Consider the following 15,245-nt stretch of genomic DNA (forward strand, 5'->3'; position numbering starts at 1 on the left):
AGAGCAAAGTTTTAACACTCTTTATTCTATTTCGGATTGAGATCAGAATAACTGGGTAAGATGGAAAATGCTAGCTACTCCACCAAGACTAAAAAGTAAGTGGGAAATTTTAAAAGTTCATCTGGCAGGGGCCGCGCCCATCAACAAAGAAGAGTAGGATGACTTTGTTTGGGACCCAAATGGAGGGGATTACAAAGTGAAATCAGGGTACAACCTCCTCCAAAAACTTCACAATCAAAATGATTGGAGTCTATGGAAGGCAGCTTGGAAATCAGAGAATTTGTCCAAAATTAAAGTCTTCACCGGGACCCTTCTCAAAGGAAAAATTCTTACCTATGAAAATTAAAAAAAAATGAATACAAGGGCCCTCAAAATGTGTCATGTGTCAAAAGGAGGAAGAAACAATCCAGCACCTCTTCATAAACTGTATGGTGGCGAGAGAGTGCTGGAATAAGGAAACAAGTCCTTTGGAAATAAACATAAATCCAGTAATTCAGTTGACAAATCTTCATAAAAAATGGGATAAAAGCTACCCATATACAAAAAAATGGCAACAATAAATAGGATATGGAAATGTATCCCTTCAATCCTATGTTGGCAAATTTGGTTAGCCCAAAACAAATGCATTTTCAAAGAACAAAAGCCAAATCTAGGCAAGATCCTAACAAAAACTTGGAGCCAAGTTGCAGAGATAATAAGTACAAATGGAATCTCAAAAATGGACCAGAAGAATTTACAACAAGAAGAGAAAGACTGTTACGGCAAAGCAATGTTAGAAAACAAAGAAAAAGCAGAAGCTATAGCAAAAAATAAAGAATTTCACATAAACAAGAAATGGAAATTAAGATTGGAGGATAAAGAATTTACAGAATGGATAAAATAACAGAAGAGACACATTCTTTTTTTTTACGAAGCTGCAAAAAATAACCCAGGTAAAGCAGGGGCAAGCAGAGTTATACTAGATCCAAATGGAAACAAAATAATAACCTATGAATGGAGCCTGGGAGAAATGACAAACAACAGGGCTGAAGCATACAACCTTCTCCTAGGCACAAGGCTTTTAAACAAAAATTCATTCAAGGACCCTATAATAATAGGGGACTCAACTATCATAATAGCCACTTTGGATGCCAAAAGGGACTTCAAAAGCATAGCCATCAACAAAATCTATCAAAGGATCAGAACAAGTTTTGAAAGTTTGGGAAATATAACCTTAAAGCACGTCGTGAGAAACCAAAATAAGGACACTGATAGCCATGCCAACAAAGCAATTGACAAACAAGTTGGGATTGTCAAAGGGAATAATGAAGTTTATGTAGAAAGTATCCCTTGACCCCCTCACCCAGTATGAGGATCGAGAAAGTATACCATGATCCACATGCACCTGCGCAGGTTCCCAGGTGACCCGAGACTATTTGGCAATCAACAACAGCAGGTGTCTCCTCAACGGAGACCATTAAACCAGGACCAGAAACCACGAATCAATGAAGAAATGCTGCAAAGTAAGAGTGAGGAGACAAAGGAAGATTCTTCGTACACGTACCGTTGGATCTCGGAGATCAATGGTCAAGGATTGAATTTAATTGCAGTGGAAGAGGATTTTGGAAATACCATCGCATCCATCGATGGTGGCAGATCTACGGCCATCAGGCACTATCTTGCTCGAGAGTTAGTCAAAGAGAAAAGGTGGGATTTTAAGTAGGATTGGTATTTTGGGCAGAGCTTAAGTGGTAAGTGGTTTCAGGAGGGAACCACCAGATTCCACTCACTGATGGACACATAGCAAGTGGGTGGGGTGAGAACACCACTTTATCGGGTGGGTATTCTCCGCATGATTTTCCCACCTGAAATCCCTGCCAGCCGTTGGATCTATCGCGAGTGGATTGATGGTGGCAGTGTGACGTGAAAGTTGTTTGATCAGTCAGATCTGATGGAGAATTTTCAACGGTGGAGATCAAACCTAATAAAGGTAAGCTTTGAAAATCGTGCTAAGGCTTCGGAAAAGTGGAAATTCCCGTGTTTTTGTGTATTTTTTGACTTTTTGAGGATAATGGTTTTTGGTTATATCCACCTTTTCCAAAGATAAGTGTGGGTTTGGTCTCTGCGCGAGGCTTAAGGAGTACAAGTAATTTTTTGGAAAGTTATACCACAGCTCAGATCCACGTCACCAACACTTTAGTTTTGAAGTTTTTGGTTTCTAGGCGACTCCCCAGTTGCGCATTACTTTTGAACCTGCCCTCCCCTGATTGTACAAGGAACTAGTTTGCTTTCCTTTATTTTTTATTTTTTGCAATATATAAAAAGTAACTGACTGTGTTAAAAGAAAATAACCTCCCCTAAGATACATTGAGGTATGCTTTTGATTATGTCTTCTATTGCAGTATTTAACATGGTATGTTTGCAGGACAATAGAAGACTAGGTATGAAGAGAATAATAGTTGAGTACAATTCATATGACTCTCCGTACAGGCCGGAAGAGACACTGGTGGGATGGGAGAGATCAATTGAGTAGCAAGGAGAGGGAGAAACTCTTGATCTAGTAGATACATTGAAAGTCATGAAGATTGAGATCATAAATTGCAAGCTAGATAATGAGAGGTTGAATGAGGCACAAGAAAAGAAAGCTGAGCTTAATGCTATCATACTCCAAAGTATTTCAAATTTGCAAAAGCAAGAAAAATTGGGTATCAGTCATGGGGACATATAGGAAAAAAATACTAATGGTGCAGATAGAAGTAGGTCTCAAAGAAGGTACAGGTTAGACAAGGATGATATGGGGAAGAGTGGAAGAATCTTGGATACACTTGAGAGGAGGGATAACACTCATGGATTTTATTATAGTTCCGCTTCTAGGAGACATCATCACCATCACTGCTAGCATCCTTATAGGAGGAGTGAGAGGGGTAATTTCCAGAAGAGTTTAAGAAAGCCAAACCTCCTACTTTTGATGGTGAGATGACTAAGTCAAAAGATGTAGAAACATGGCTAATTGGGATGAAGAAATTATTTATACTTCATGATTACTCTGAGAATATGAAAGCCAAGATAACTACCTTTGGTCTCAAGGAAAATTTAAATATTTGGTGGGAATATTTAAGCATGTCAGAGGTCTCAGGGAAGAGGAGTTGATGTGGGAAGAATTTGAAGGAATCTTAAGGAAGAAGTACCTATCTGAGAAATATTATGATGGAAAGGCCAAGGAATTATATGAGCTCAAGATGGTTTCCATGACAGATGAATAATATACAACCAAATTTCTAGAATTGTTGAGATATGTGCCATATCTCAAGGATGAGAAAGAAAAGATCCAAAGGTTCATCAACGGATTGCCATTTTCATTCAAAGACTAGATTGAGTTTGATGAGCCGCAGTATTTGGAGGAAGCCATTAGAAAGTTGAAGCATTTCTATGAACAACCAAAGCGTAAGCCTGAGTTCAAGCATGACTGGAAGGGTAATGAGAATAATAAAGGAAAATGGCCTGAGAAGTGAGGAAGTTCTCATGATGTAGGTGATAAGGAAAATATGGCACCTCATAAGAAGTTTAATGCAACTAAGAAAGGATATGGGCCATAGTCTGAGGAGCAGCAGAATAAAGGCAATGGCGTAAACCATTGAAGTGTTGGAACTATGGTGGACAACATTGCAGGAGGGATTGTCCATCATATTAGGGTGTAGACCTCATATCTATAGTTCTTAGGAGGCACAAATAGTTGGGGATGTAGATTAGAGCATTCCCAGGATCTATGCAACAATGGATAACATGCATACATAGCCTCAATGCATCCTACAATGGGATAAGCTCATGCTCTGGAACTAGGGAAGCACTTTGGAGCTGAGGAAGCTACATGGAAAATGGTCGATCATATGTAATCATAATAGCTGGTTTCTAGTTATAATTGAATTTGTAAAGGGAATTGAAATCCCTTGAGAGATGATACATGCATGTGTAGTTGTAGGGAAGTGTGATGGGTACAACTTGGTAAATAAGTTGGTATATTGTTATATTTATTAATGCACTAACGATTGTGTGTTATGATAGTATGATGCAAGGAATTGCATGGCAAAAGAGACTACCATAGATATTGAAGAAGGCATGGGATGAGAATTTATTTATGAACCCTTGGAAGCACTAGGAACTCATGAGGGTTGAGTCATGGTGTGTTTTGAAAGTTTTGTTCTTTTTATGTTTTGTGATTTGTTTATGCTTGATTTGTGGTTTTGACTATGATTAGTGCATGACCATGCCACCTTGTTTATGGTTGCTTGGATTTCTATGTTTTTAGATCTTGTCTTCTTGTTCTTGCCTTTTATGTTTTGAGGGTCTTGGGAATTAGTTGGGGAAACATGAAAGATAATGGAGCTCTGGGAGAGATGAGTGAAACCCAATAGGTAATGTATGACCTAGATGAAGCCTGATGCATGAATAAAGGGTAGCTGAAGGAAAGAATATGACAACTAATTGGGATGGTTGGGTCCATTGGGGTAAATGGATAGTGTCAGGACAATCATGAGAAAGGTAACTAAGAGAGGTAAAGTAAATGGATTTGAGGTAATAGATGCCTTGGATATGTTGGGAAATATTGTTCTCAATGTTGTGCATGCTTTACATGGATAAAGAAAGTTCTCTTAACCTTGACCTTATGAACACTAGTAATTGTGTTTTGATCATGATTATGCTAATATATATATATTGTACGTCAGGGTCATTAGAGATCATTTTTGTGGAAGAATGATTGTCTTATGCAGGTGAATGGCATGAAAAGGTTCTTGGTTTTATGAGGAATCAAGTGGGGAGAGTAGCCCTGGAAGATCTATGATTTTAGTGTCATGTGGATATGAATTTTATATTATGTTTTTATAACTATTCTTATGTTTATGCTATGAATAGGGAAAATAAGGGGATTGGTTCTCAGGTTCCCTAGAAGTTGTGGATTGAGTTAGGATCTACGGAGCCTTGTAATAACTTGGGTTCCTTAGAGGTTGTGGGTTGGATCCATGTAACAAATTGGGTTCCCTGGAGGTTATGGGTTGAAATAGTAGTCCCTGGAGCCCTGGAAAACTTGGGAAGAGACTAATCTTGAGTTAATATCTTGAGAGGCCATTTCTGAAGATTTCCTCATTTATGCTTTGATTTTAGTAGCGTGATCTGTGATTTTAGTAGCGTGATCTGCGACATGCTAGGACATGCATGGATAATTAGAAATACCACAGATATTGGATTTGGATTGTGGATACATGCAGTAAGGCATGGGGAAGACATTAGAGGAAATAATGATTGGTAGAGACAATGTGGTCTTTCGATGTGCAATACTGTTGTTGTGTACATGTTATACATATTGTGTTGTGTACATGTTGTACATGTCGTGTTGTGTACATGTTATACTGTGTCATGTGTATATGAAAGTGTTGTGGTACACCATGCGTAGGTTTACGTGTTGTATAATGTGTTGGAACATGCAGGTATGGGACTACCCGTATTCCCTTGTTTTGGATATCAAGGGAGGAGGTCATGTAGTATTTGGATTTCCTTGTTTTTGATATTGAGGGTAGAGACGATATAGTCTCATGATTCCATTGTTGCTTTGGAAGAGAAGAAAAGAGAAGGCACTGGGTGCTTTTCGGGTTTGGAAACTAATCCAATATGTGTATCTGGTCAAGATAAGAGAAAGCACTGGGTGCTTACTAATATGGAAACCAATTTAGTGTGTGTATGGAAAGGACAAAGACTAAAGGAAAAAGTAAAGAAAAATTTGAAAGATAAGTAACAATATTTTATTTGAGTTTTTAATTTGAAAATTATGAACATAATCTATGACTTTGATTTATGATGGTTGAGTTTGAGCTACCTGGATGTGATATGTTTATACATGATGATTTTATCAAGGAGCTAATTTAAATTCTTGTGATAGGAATTAAACATAATTACAAATGTTGCCTTATTAATGAGCTACCAATGAGGTATGCTTTGAATTTATTACAATTCCTTTTGAGTCTAATGAAAATTATGTGCTTGGTACATGATAGCATGGAAATGCCCAGTTGGGTGGTTGGAACTAGATGGAAGAGTGTTAGCAACAACAACAAAAGGAATTGGAAATGAAATAATATGCAAGTAAAGGACTCTAGTAGCAGGGCCATTGTGGGACATTGGTATCCAATAATATCCATTGATTTCCATAAGCATGCTATGACTGGTATGATGGTTTTGAGGTAGGGGTATGCCTTGGTTTTTGACACCTTCCGATGTGAGGAAACCTTACTAAGGAATGGATCTCCCAAGGGATCGAGATGTAGAAAAGGGGATGCCTGATCTTGGAAGGTAAGAGACTGCATGGAAGGGGGTGATCAGAATTCCCAAGGGACTGGGAAGCAAAGAAGGGAAGGCCAAGGAACATTTTTTTTGGGTCATTAGCATTGTTGGTTGGAATCAGAAGCACATTGGGAGTGTGCCTGGAAATAATAATCCAGTAACTATTCACCGAGAGATCAAGGAGCACAACGCTTGTAGCACTAGACATTGAGGTAGACTTTGATTTTAGTAGTGGGATCTGGACTTCTTGGGAAGGAGGTAGATCCCTGGTACTACCTTGAGGGTGGAGGTGCGAACCTCTAGATTCCCTTGTCGCTGATGTGGGCATCATATCGTTTTATTTGCTGGTTAGAGAATATGTGCATATGTATATATGTGTACATTATTGTAAATATTGTATTGAGTTGTGTTTATAAAGCTCCATAAACAATATGTTTATTTTCTATTTGAAGCAAATGTGCATAAGTATATATGTGTTTGTCATTGTAAATACTACATCAAGTTGGGTTTATAAAGCTCCACAAGTAGTATGGTTGTCATGTTTCAACAAATGTCATTGTAAATATTGCATCGAGTTGCGTTTAAAAATCTCCATAAGAATAATGTTTTTCTAGTAATAAGTGTCATAGAACACCGAGGATGATGTTCCCCCAAGGGGGAGGGGTTTGTAACAAACTTGATTTATGTTTCCATGTAAAAGGAAAAAATCAACCAAGGTCATGGGACACGTATTTCAAGATGAATGGAGGGAAAAACATCAGATTGGTGGTCCTAGTGGTTAATTAATGGCTATGGAAATTAGCATTGGCATTGGCAAAAGGAAAAAGGAAATAAATGGAAATTTAATATAAGAAATAAAGGAAAATAGGAGAAAAGGAAGATTAAGAGACAAGAATATACATGCAAGGGAAAATTGAGAGAAAATAAAGGAAAATGAAAAAAAAAAGAGGAAAAGCAAAGGAAGAGACACCAAACATCAATGACAGAAAGGTAAATGAGAAATGGTTGATAGTTTTTGATAAGTTTTAAGCTTTGAAAACTTTACTTTTTCTAAGGAAGAAATCAAACTCCAATAGAGAGAACAAGCTAGGGAGGAAGCAAGCAAGGAAAGCAAGGGGGCGCACGTGGAAGTTTGGACAACAACAAGTAAGGGTAGAAAATAATTGTGGATTTGCAGGTAACAATGTGCATGTGTGATTTAGTATGCTGGGATTTGATGCATGGTCTATGCATTGGTTTATTGTTTATGTTTGCTGTCATTGGCATGGGATTTTCCTAGATTGACAATGATGTACAACCTTTCCTTTTCCATTTCCTGGATAGCCATGATGTAGTGGGTTCCCTATTTTGGTTAAGATTTGGATTGCTAGTAGATTTTGGATCCTGGTTGAGGTGGTCTTAGGAAAATTCCCAAGGGTTGAGGGTGGAGATTGCTTTCTCCTGGAACTCTTGACAGGTGGGTGGAGACAGGAAAATTCCTCTGGGTATGGTGAAGAAAGTCTGAGGCATCCAAGCTTGTTTGGTTTTGGTGATTTCTGGACTAGTTTAGGTGAAATCACTATGGTTGAGGGTTGGGGTGGTTTAACCTCTAGAAGCCCGAGTTGGTTCTATTTAATTTTATCCCATGTGATCCCACATTTGTGCTTGGAATATAGCATGGGTTGATTGGCTAAAAGAGTGATTTGGTTCAACACAATCTATGGTCAGGTGGTATGTGGAAGTCCCTAACTTGGTTGGAATTTGCATACGTTATTATGTGTTGATTCTTATTGAGATTCATGAGCACAAGTTTTGATTTTATGTATGACTTTATGACCGGTTTTTCATGGTTATATTCTGGTTAAATGCTAGTTACATGCATGATATATTTCTCATTATATGATGTGCTCTTGTTATGGTTCTATTCCATGGTTTGACAATTTATTGGTTATATATTTGAATGCATGAGCTAATATGTGTTGTTGCATCTATCAAGAGAGGGAAGTAAGCCTTATTAACATTTCTCTAATGAAACTAAGGATACAATGAACATATATGCATTAATGACATGTAAGTGTTATGTTTACCAAGTGTTTGAAGAAATGAACATCATGTATTTGCTAAGTTTGGAGCAGAAGTAGAGCTTGAAATTAAGTATACAGACACACAAAACTTGTTGATAGAGTTCTATAAGGTTCTGGGAAGATCTGGGTAGTTGTCCTGAAGACTAACACAAAAATCAGGACTAGACCAAAAATCTAGAATAGGGCTTTTAGCCACACCCTCTTAACTAGAAAATTTCAGCTATTGTTGCATGGAGGGAAGCTTATGAGTGTGGTTGGATCCTTCTGGTTGCATGCACTAGCTTGCTTGAGTGCAACTGGGAGGCAGAGTGGGTGAAAAATGTGGTTCCGACTCAGGGAATGGTTACCAATGCAATTCGTTTGATGTCTCGGTGATCATGTGTCCCTGGAAGTTTGCAATAAGTTTCAGGATAGTATACCCCACTTCCATAACTAGAACTTGGATTTCAAGTCATGTATAATAAATTTGAGCTCATTTTTACCCTGGTGAGTTTGTATATGTGGGAAAATATGGGGTGGGGTGGTACATAAGTGGTTTGGTATTTGTTGTTGGAAACATTAACGGGGAAACCCTTGAATGAATATCCATGTCAAAGTGAGTTTTGGAAATTGAAAGGCATGTGTTTGAAATATAATTTTTGGATCAAATCATTATCTTGATAACTAATATGGATGGAGTCAGAAAGAGCCACCAAAATATCCATATAAACATAGATTTGGGCATAAGAGGTATATTTACTAGTTTTGTTGACCTCCAATTTTGATATATGAGGCAATGAATTTTTTGATTCCCATGATTTTTCTTCATCCCATATTTATTGAGGTAACGAAACATGAAAATCAAAATAAGGGCTTAAGCACAATCTTCCTTATTTGCACTTAATTTGTGTATCTAGTAGTGGCGATGTAAGGTTGTAGATTGAATAAATAAAGGTCATTTTTAAACATCCTTTCTCTATCTTCAGTGCTTGTGAAAAGAGCTAAGAAGAAACCCTTATATTTGAATTTGAGGTCCTACAGATCCTTTGGGATTTTAGTGAATGATTATTCACCATGATGTATTCTTTTTAAAGAATTAAATACCCACATATTTACTTATTACAACACGATCCTACATATATTAACTAAAGAAACTATATAATTAAATGATTGATGAACACCAATAGCTATAATTCATAATTTCTAAAAAAACTCTTTAATTATTACCTTTTATATTACAACAAATATACATATATTTTAAAAAAATATTTTAAAATTTAATAAAATTAAAATAATAAATAAACAACTATTTTTTTTGTTGAAATTTTCTTGTATATATAAATAAATATTTTATTAATAAAAATTATAATTTAAAATTTTAAAAATCAATTAAAACCCTTTCAACACAATTATAATTTAAAATTTAAATGATGAATCAAAACCTTCCACCGAAAAATGGTAGAAGAAGTGAAATCCCATGGCCCCTCTGTTCCACATAACTCATGGATACCATGTCAAATGGTTTTGTAAGGAATGATGATGATGGCCACATGTAGCAGAGTTGGTGATGCATTTTGGATGGTGATCGCTAATATTAAGGAACATGGATATGATATTAAACATAAGCGTTTATGCCTTGGTAGAACACTCTACCAAAGCAAAAAATCATATTTTTTTTGGAGGATACTAAAGTCCTGACCAAAGAGAATCATTACAACAAGCATCATATAAGAGAGGCTCTAGAAATTTTTAAAAACCCTGATAACCTTAATAGGGATGAGAGCATTGAAATTAGTGGAACTTGACTTCCCTTGGTCAAACAAGTTAGATCATCTAGGATCTATTTTTTGTTTTCCCCCTCCCCTCCCATTCTTTCTGTCTTCCTTCCTCCTCCTCCCCATTTTTTACCTTCCCTTGTGTTTCTTGGTTCCTCCTCTTTTCTTCCCTTCCTTTAATTTTGCCTCTTTAGTTTCCTTCCCCCCCTCTCTTTCCATGTACTCTCCTTGCTTCTCTCTTTGCCTCTCTCCATATTTATTTCACTCCCCCTTTGTTAAAATATGAAATTGCGGTCAAATTCCACCTTAGACAACTCATTTTATGGAGATAATTATTTCCTTGAATTCCTCTTTTCGAGAGGATCAAAATAGACCTAAAGATCACTCAAAATAGATAAGGGAAAGTATATTTATGAAGAAAAGGCCACATGTACATATTTGATAAGTTCGACCCTAAAGCAAAGTGGAAACCCTTGGAAGGCTATAAATATAAGTGACCTATACCTCATTTGGACATCATCATGAGACACTCTTCTATCTTGGTTTTTTTCTTGCACTGGTTCGAGGCTCATCCGCAGAGGAACAAGTTCACTCTTAGATGAAATCGCAGGGTCCGAAGCTTGCATTTTTGTTTTGGGTTTTGGGCCTCAGTTGCATGCACAAGACAAATAGATCTCAATTGGATACACTCACTACTAGGCTCATCTGTATGACCAAAGCATCCCAATCACATGCATAGCACATCCTCCATGCGACCGATATCTAGGGTTTCATAATCTTAGTTGCAGACTGTAGTTGATCGCTTGTAGGATCTAGAGAGCGACTAGAAGCTTCCTAGTCACATGCATGACTCCTCCTCCATGCAATCGAGACTTAAATGATATAATTTAAGTTGTATAAAGATTTCGCTTAGTGACCACAGTGTTTGACAGTTGACCGCAGATAGTGATAGTTCATTACAAGCTTCAAAATCAAAATTTTGAGTATAAGAATTGTTGGGTTCATTTCATGGTTATTTTGTAGTTTTATTTGCTGAATAGTTGTATGGATAAATATATGGATCCTTGTACTCTCTTTTGTTGAATCATTTGATGACAATTTAATAAGAAGAATAATTTTAAAGGGTTTTCCCCATAGTGGCTTTTTCCTTGGTGTCCCTATATGTGAATGATTTTCTTCTATTGTTCCTTTATGTTCCACTGCATTGATGATGATGATATTGTTCTTTCTATATAATTGTATATGCTGCTAAATAATGATGTAAATATGAACAATGTTATGGTGTCATGGGGTGAAAATAATATGGAAATGATAAAATGCAATTATCAAAGCAAAGAACAATATATCCCTAAGAAAAATTAACATGGTATCAGAGTTGGGTTGAAGAAAAGTCATGGAGATCACCCCTATGATGACACCATTGATGGATACAAGAATAAGATGGTGGAGGCCTAAAATAATTTTAGGGTTTGAATAAAACCTTTGGTAATTTGTGCATTAGGGTTTGATGGATATAATGAGGTTAAGGTTTGTAAGAAACCCTGGTTTATGGCAAAGATACGAGATATGAAATTTGGAAACCCAATCATGGTCAATGTGAAGATGTTCAAGTACTTGTATAAGATTTGTTTAACCCCTGGATGGGATAGTCTCTAGTAGGTTTGATTGTTGACAATGGATAGTGATGGCTCTTGAAGGCTAGGTCAAGAGGGAGATGACCACCTTTCAATGAAGATAAGTATTTTTCGATTTATGGTGCATATTTATGTCTTTACTTTTATTTAGACTTATGGATCTGATTATTGTTTTGATTCTTACTTATGCTTCCTACGTATATATTTGAGTATTTGGATGCTTCTAACCTCCTGATGAGATATGATAAGTAGATCCTTCTTGAGGATCATGGCTAGTGCAAGGAGACACATCTGATGAAAAGGTGACAAAGCACTACAAGCTGCCTATGTAAAATAAGAAGGTAAACAAGTAATTTGAATACTACAAGGTCTGCATGGTATATTATTTCAATGTTATGTTTCAACTGTAATTTTGAATGGCATGGTAAGCCCTAAGGTATGATGAGAATGCCTCCTTCACAAATGGCTCATGCATATGAAAATGATTTGGATTCATGGTTCTTATGATGAAATAGTGCAAGTACCTTACCTCTTAGACATGATGAATTTCTTGACTCTTAATATTGATCTTTGATATATTGGTATACTTTATGTTTGGCTAAGACCTATCATTTTGGATATCTTGATTCCAAAAAGAAGGCTAACTCCATGATTCTTATAAATAGAAACTTGATACTATTGATATTTTTTGTGAAAAGCATGGTAGCCATGATAATACAAGTGTAACAATGAGATTGATATTCATGATCTTTTGTTGACCGTGGTTATGTTTTGATGTGCATAGTAATTATGACATATGGTAAAATTATATGACCTGACTTAATGATCCTTGAAGTATGATGTTACACTTATTTGCTGCCCTAATCATATGACACTAACCCTTGACGAATTATTGATGTCATGATGTAATAGTGAAGTAGATGATGCTAACATTATGAGCAAGATGACTATGTGATATAGTCTGACTTTATGGTTTAACATATCTGCTAAGGCATGACATTATCATAGACATGTTGATGGCTTGATTGAAGATGACTAAAGTTGATTCCCATTTAGGGGAAGATTATCTCAATAATATCCATTACTCCTAGCATCATTATATGTATATTCTTTAATATCAAAGTATGATTTATGGACATGAATAGACAAGCATACGATATTGTTGGTCTGCAACAAAGTTTTGATATGAGAAGACAGAGTTTTCCCTTACTCTAAGCCTTAGTTGAATAGAAGAAAGCTTACAGGTGTGACTGTAGCTTCTTAGCTACATGGAAGTAATGTCAAGGGTGCAACTGTGTTCTCCCAACTACACAAAAGAAGGCTTATGGGTGTGATTTTCCATGCAGGTCACAAAAGTGAAGTTTTTTTTATGTTCACCTGAACTATGTTAGTCCTATAGACATGGAGAAAACAACAAGAATTTCTCTGAGCAGGGAAGTTTGAATATTTGACTTATTGTAATGTGAATATGTTGACTAAACTTGTGTTTGTAGGTGATGGGGATATACATATCAATATTTCATTATGATTGAAGTTTTTGACTAGATTTGGCTAATTGATACAGATAAGCAATGTTTGGAGTTTTTACATGATGCTTAATAATGATTTAGAACTCTGGCTTGATGATTGAGATATGTTTTGGACTATAGATCACACTATGATACTAAATTTGGGATTTGACCTCAATGACTAATGATTTGATTTGACGGCTCATGACTTGCCCTGATAACAATTCTATATGGGCATAGCGACTTTCAATGACTAATATTGGTATTCAATAATGGTTTTGTATTGGCCTCCTTGTTCTTAGCAAAATGGTTGAAGTATTGAAATTTGTGATTCAGTGTGAAGTAATCCCAAAATAAATGGATGTAACCTATTCTTAGTATATGCATTTGCGGCTAGTGACTTGATGAATCTTGGCTGGATAATTAAATGACAACTTATTGGCATGATAATAGATGAAGTCATGCCTTGATGAGAGCTCTACCTGTCACTTGGTCTAAAGAATCTGATACTGTGATATTGATGATTTTGATATTAGTTATGATCTGGAATCTAAAATTTGATAAGCTAACTTATTTTATTTGATTGTACAATACTCATTTATTTAAGACTAAACATATTGGTTTGGTAAAGTGTTATGTTTGCATAGATAATTGTATGAAGCAAGATCCTTGATCTTGATGTGTCCGCATTGACAATTATCTGGTGAGGCCAGGATGATGTGTTGATCCAAACCTCTACTTCAGAAGTGTTCCAAGGTATGATTTTGATTTGGTTTTGGTTTTGGTTTTATATCCTGACAATGTACTATTGACAGGTAATGAGCCTTTGATGATCTAAGTAAGAGGGAGATGGATTCTGAAGCTCAAAATATTGAATCATGGCACGATGAATCAATTTCTAAAGTTTGGAAAAGAAAATCTATATTCTGAAGCTATTGAAGAGTTTTTAGAAAATGGAAATGAAATTCCTTGGAAAGTCCAATTGAATTTCAAGAAGTTGTGAAGAGATATTGTTGAACTTGACTTGGCACCCGACAATTGATTGAAGCATTGATGTTCAGTTTTGAACACCCGTTTATATATATATATATATATATATATATATATATATATATATATGATGTGCATACAACTTGAATGAATTCATGATTGAGCCACTTCACACACATTGAATTGCTTCCAAGCAACCTTCAAGATATTTCCATGGGATGATCTATTTTTGCTTTGATACATTCTTCCTATGATATGACACTACTGGGATGTACTAATTATGATTTGGATTGTTATTGATGAGATGAGCACATCTGAGTACTGCCTTAGTATGAGATCTTCCATGATGTTTTTAGATGATAAGTCCATAGCTCTAAGAATGAACAAGGTTGAGCACGATGTTGCTAGCATGGATAGACATGTGGAAGGATGAAGAAGCTCGTTGGAAAGACGCATGAGTAGGTTCTAGATATGACATAGATATAATGCGATGACAAAGAGTGGGAATCGAATGGTAGAGAATCATGCATAAAGTTGGGACTGAAACACCTTCATTGAGACAATGCTGATGTATGAGACAAGCTTAGGCTTGTGGTTGACACCTCCTCAAGAGGGAGGATGATTGTGGTATCCTTTTTGTGATATGTTCTAACATGATATTAGACTTGATGCCCTAAATGAACAATAGACTGCTGCTATTACGACATGATGATTAAGTTGATACCTGATATGAACATGATGATATGTTTGTGGTCTCCAGAGAGCAAGAATGATCAAGAACACTGAGTCGATTCCTGTCTGAGATCACAGTGTGAGGAATTGAGATGGAGGGCTCCTGGGGTTGAGGGTGTAGAATTTTCTCTACAAATTAGCTAGCTCACTGATATCATGTAGAAATTTCACTTGCAGATCAAACTGATATATGCAATGTACTAAAGCATAAGACTAGATCTACATCTACCATAAACTTTGCGGAAGCTTAAT

Source organism: Pinus tabuliformis, chromosome 7 (genome assembly GCF_031772625.1).
Source record: "Pinus tabuliformis cultivar Carrire ecotype Pingquan chromosome 7, CPIR1, whole genome shotgun sequence".
NCBI classification, from domain to species: Eukaryota; Viridiplantae; Streptophyta; class Pinopsida; order Pinales; family Pinaceae; genus Pinus; species Pinus tabuliformis.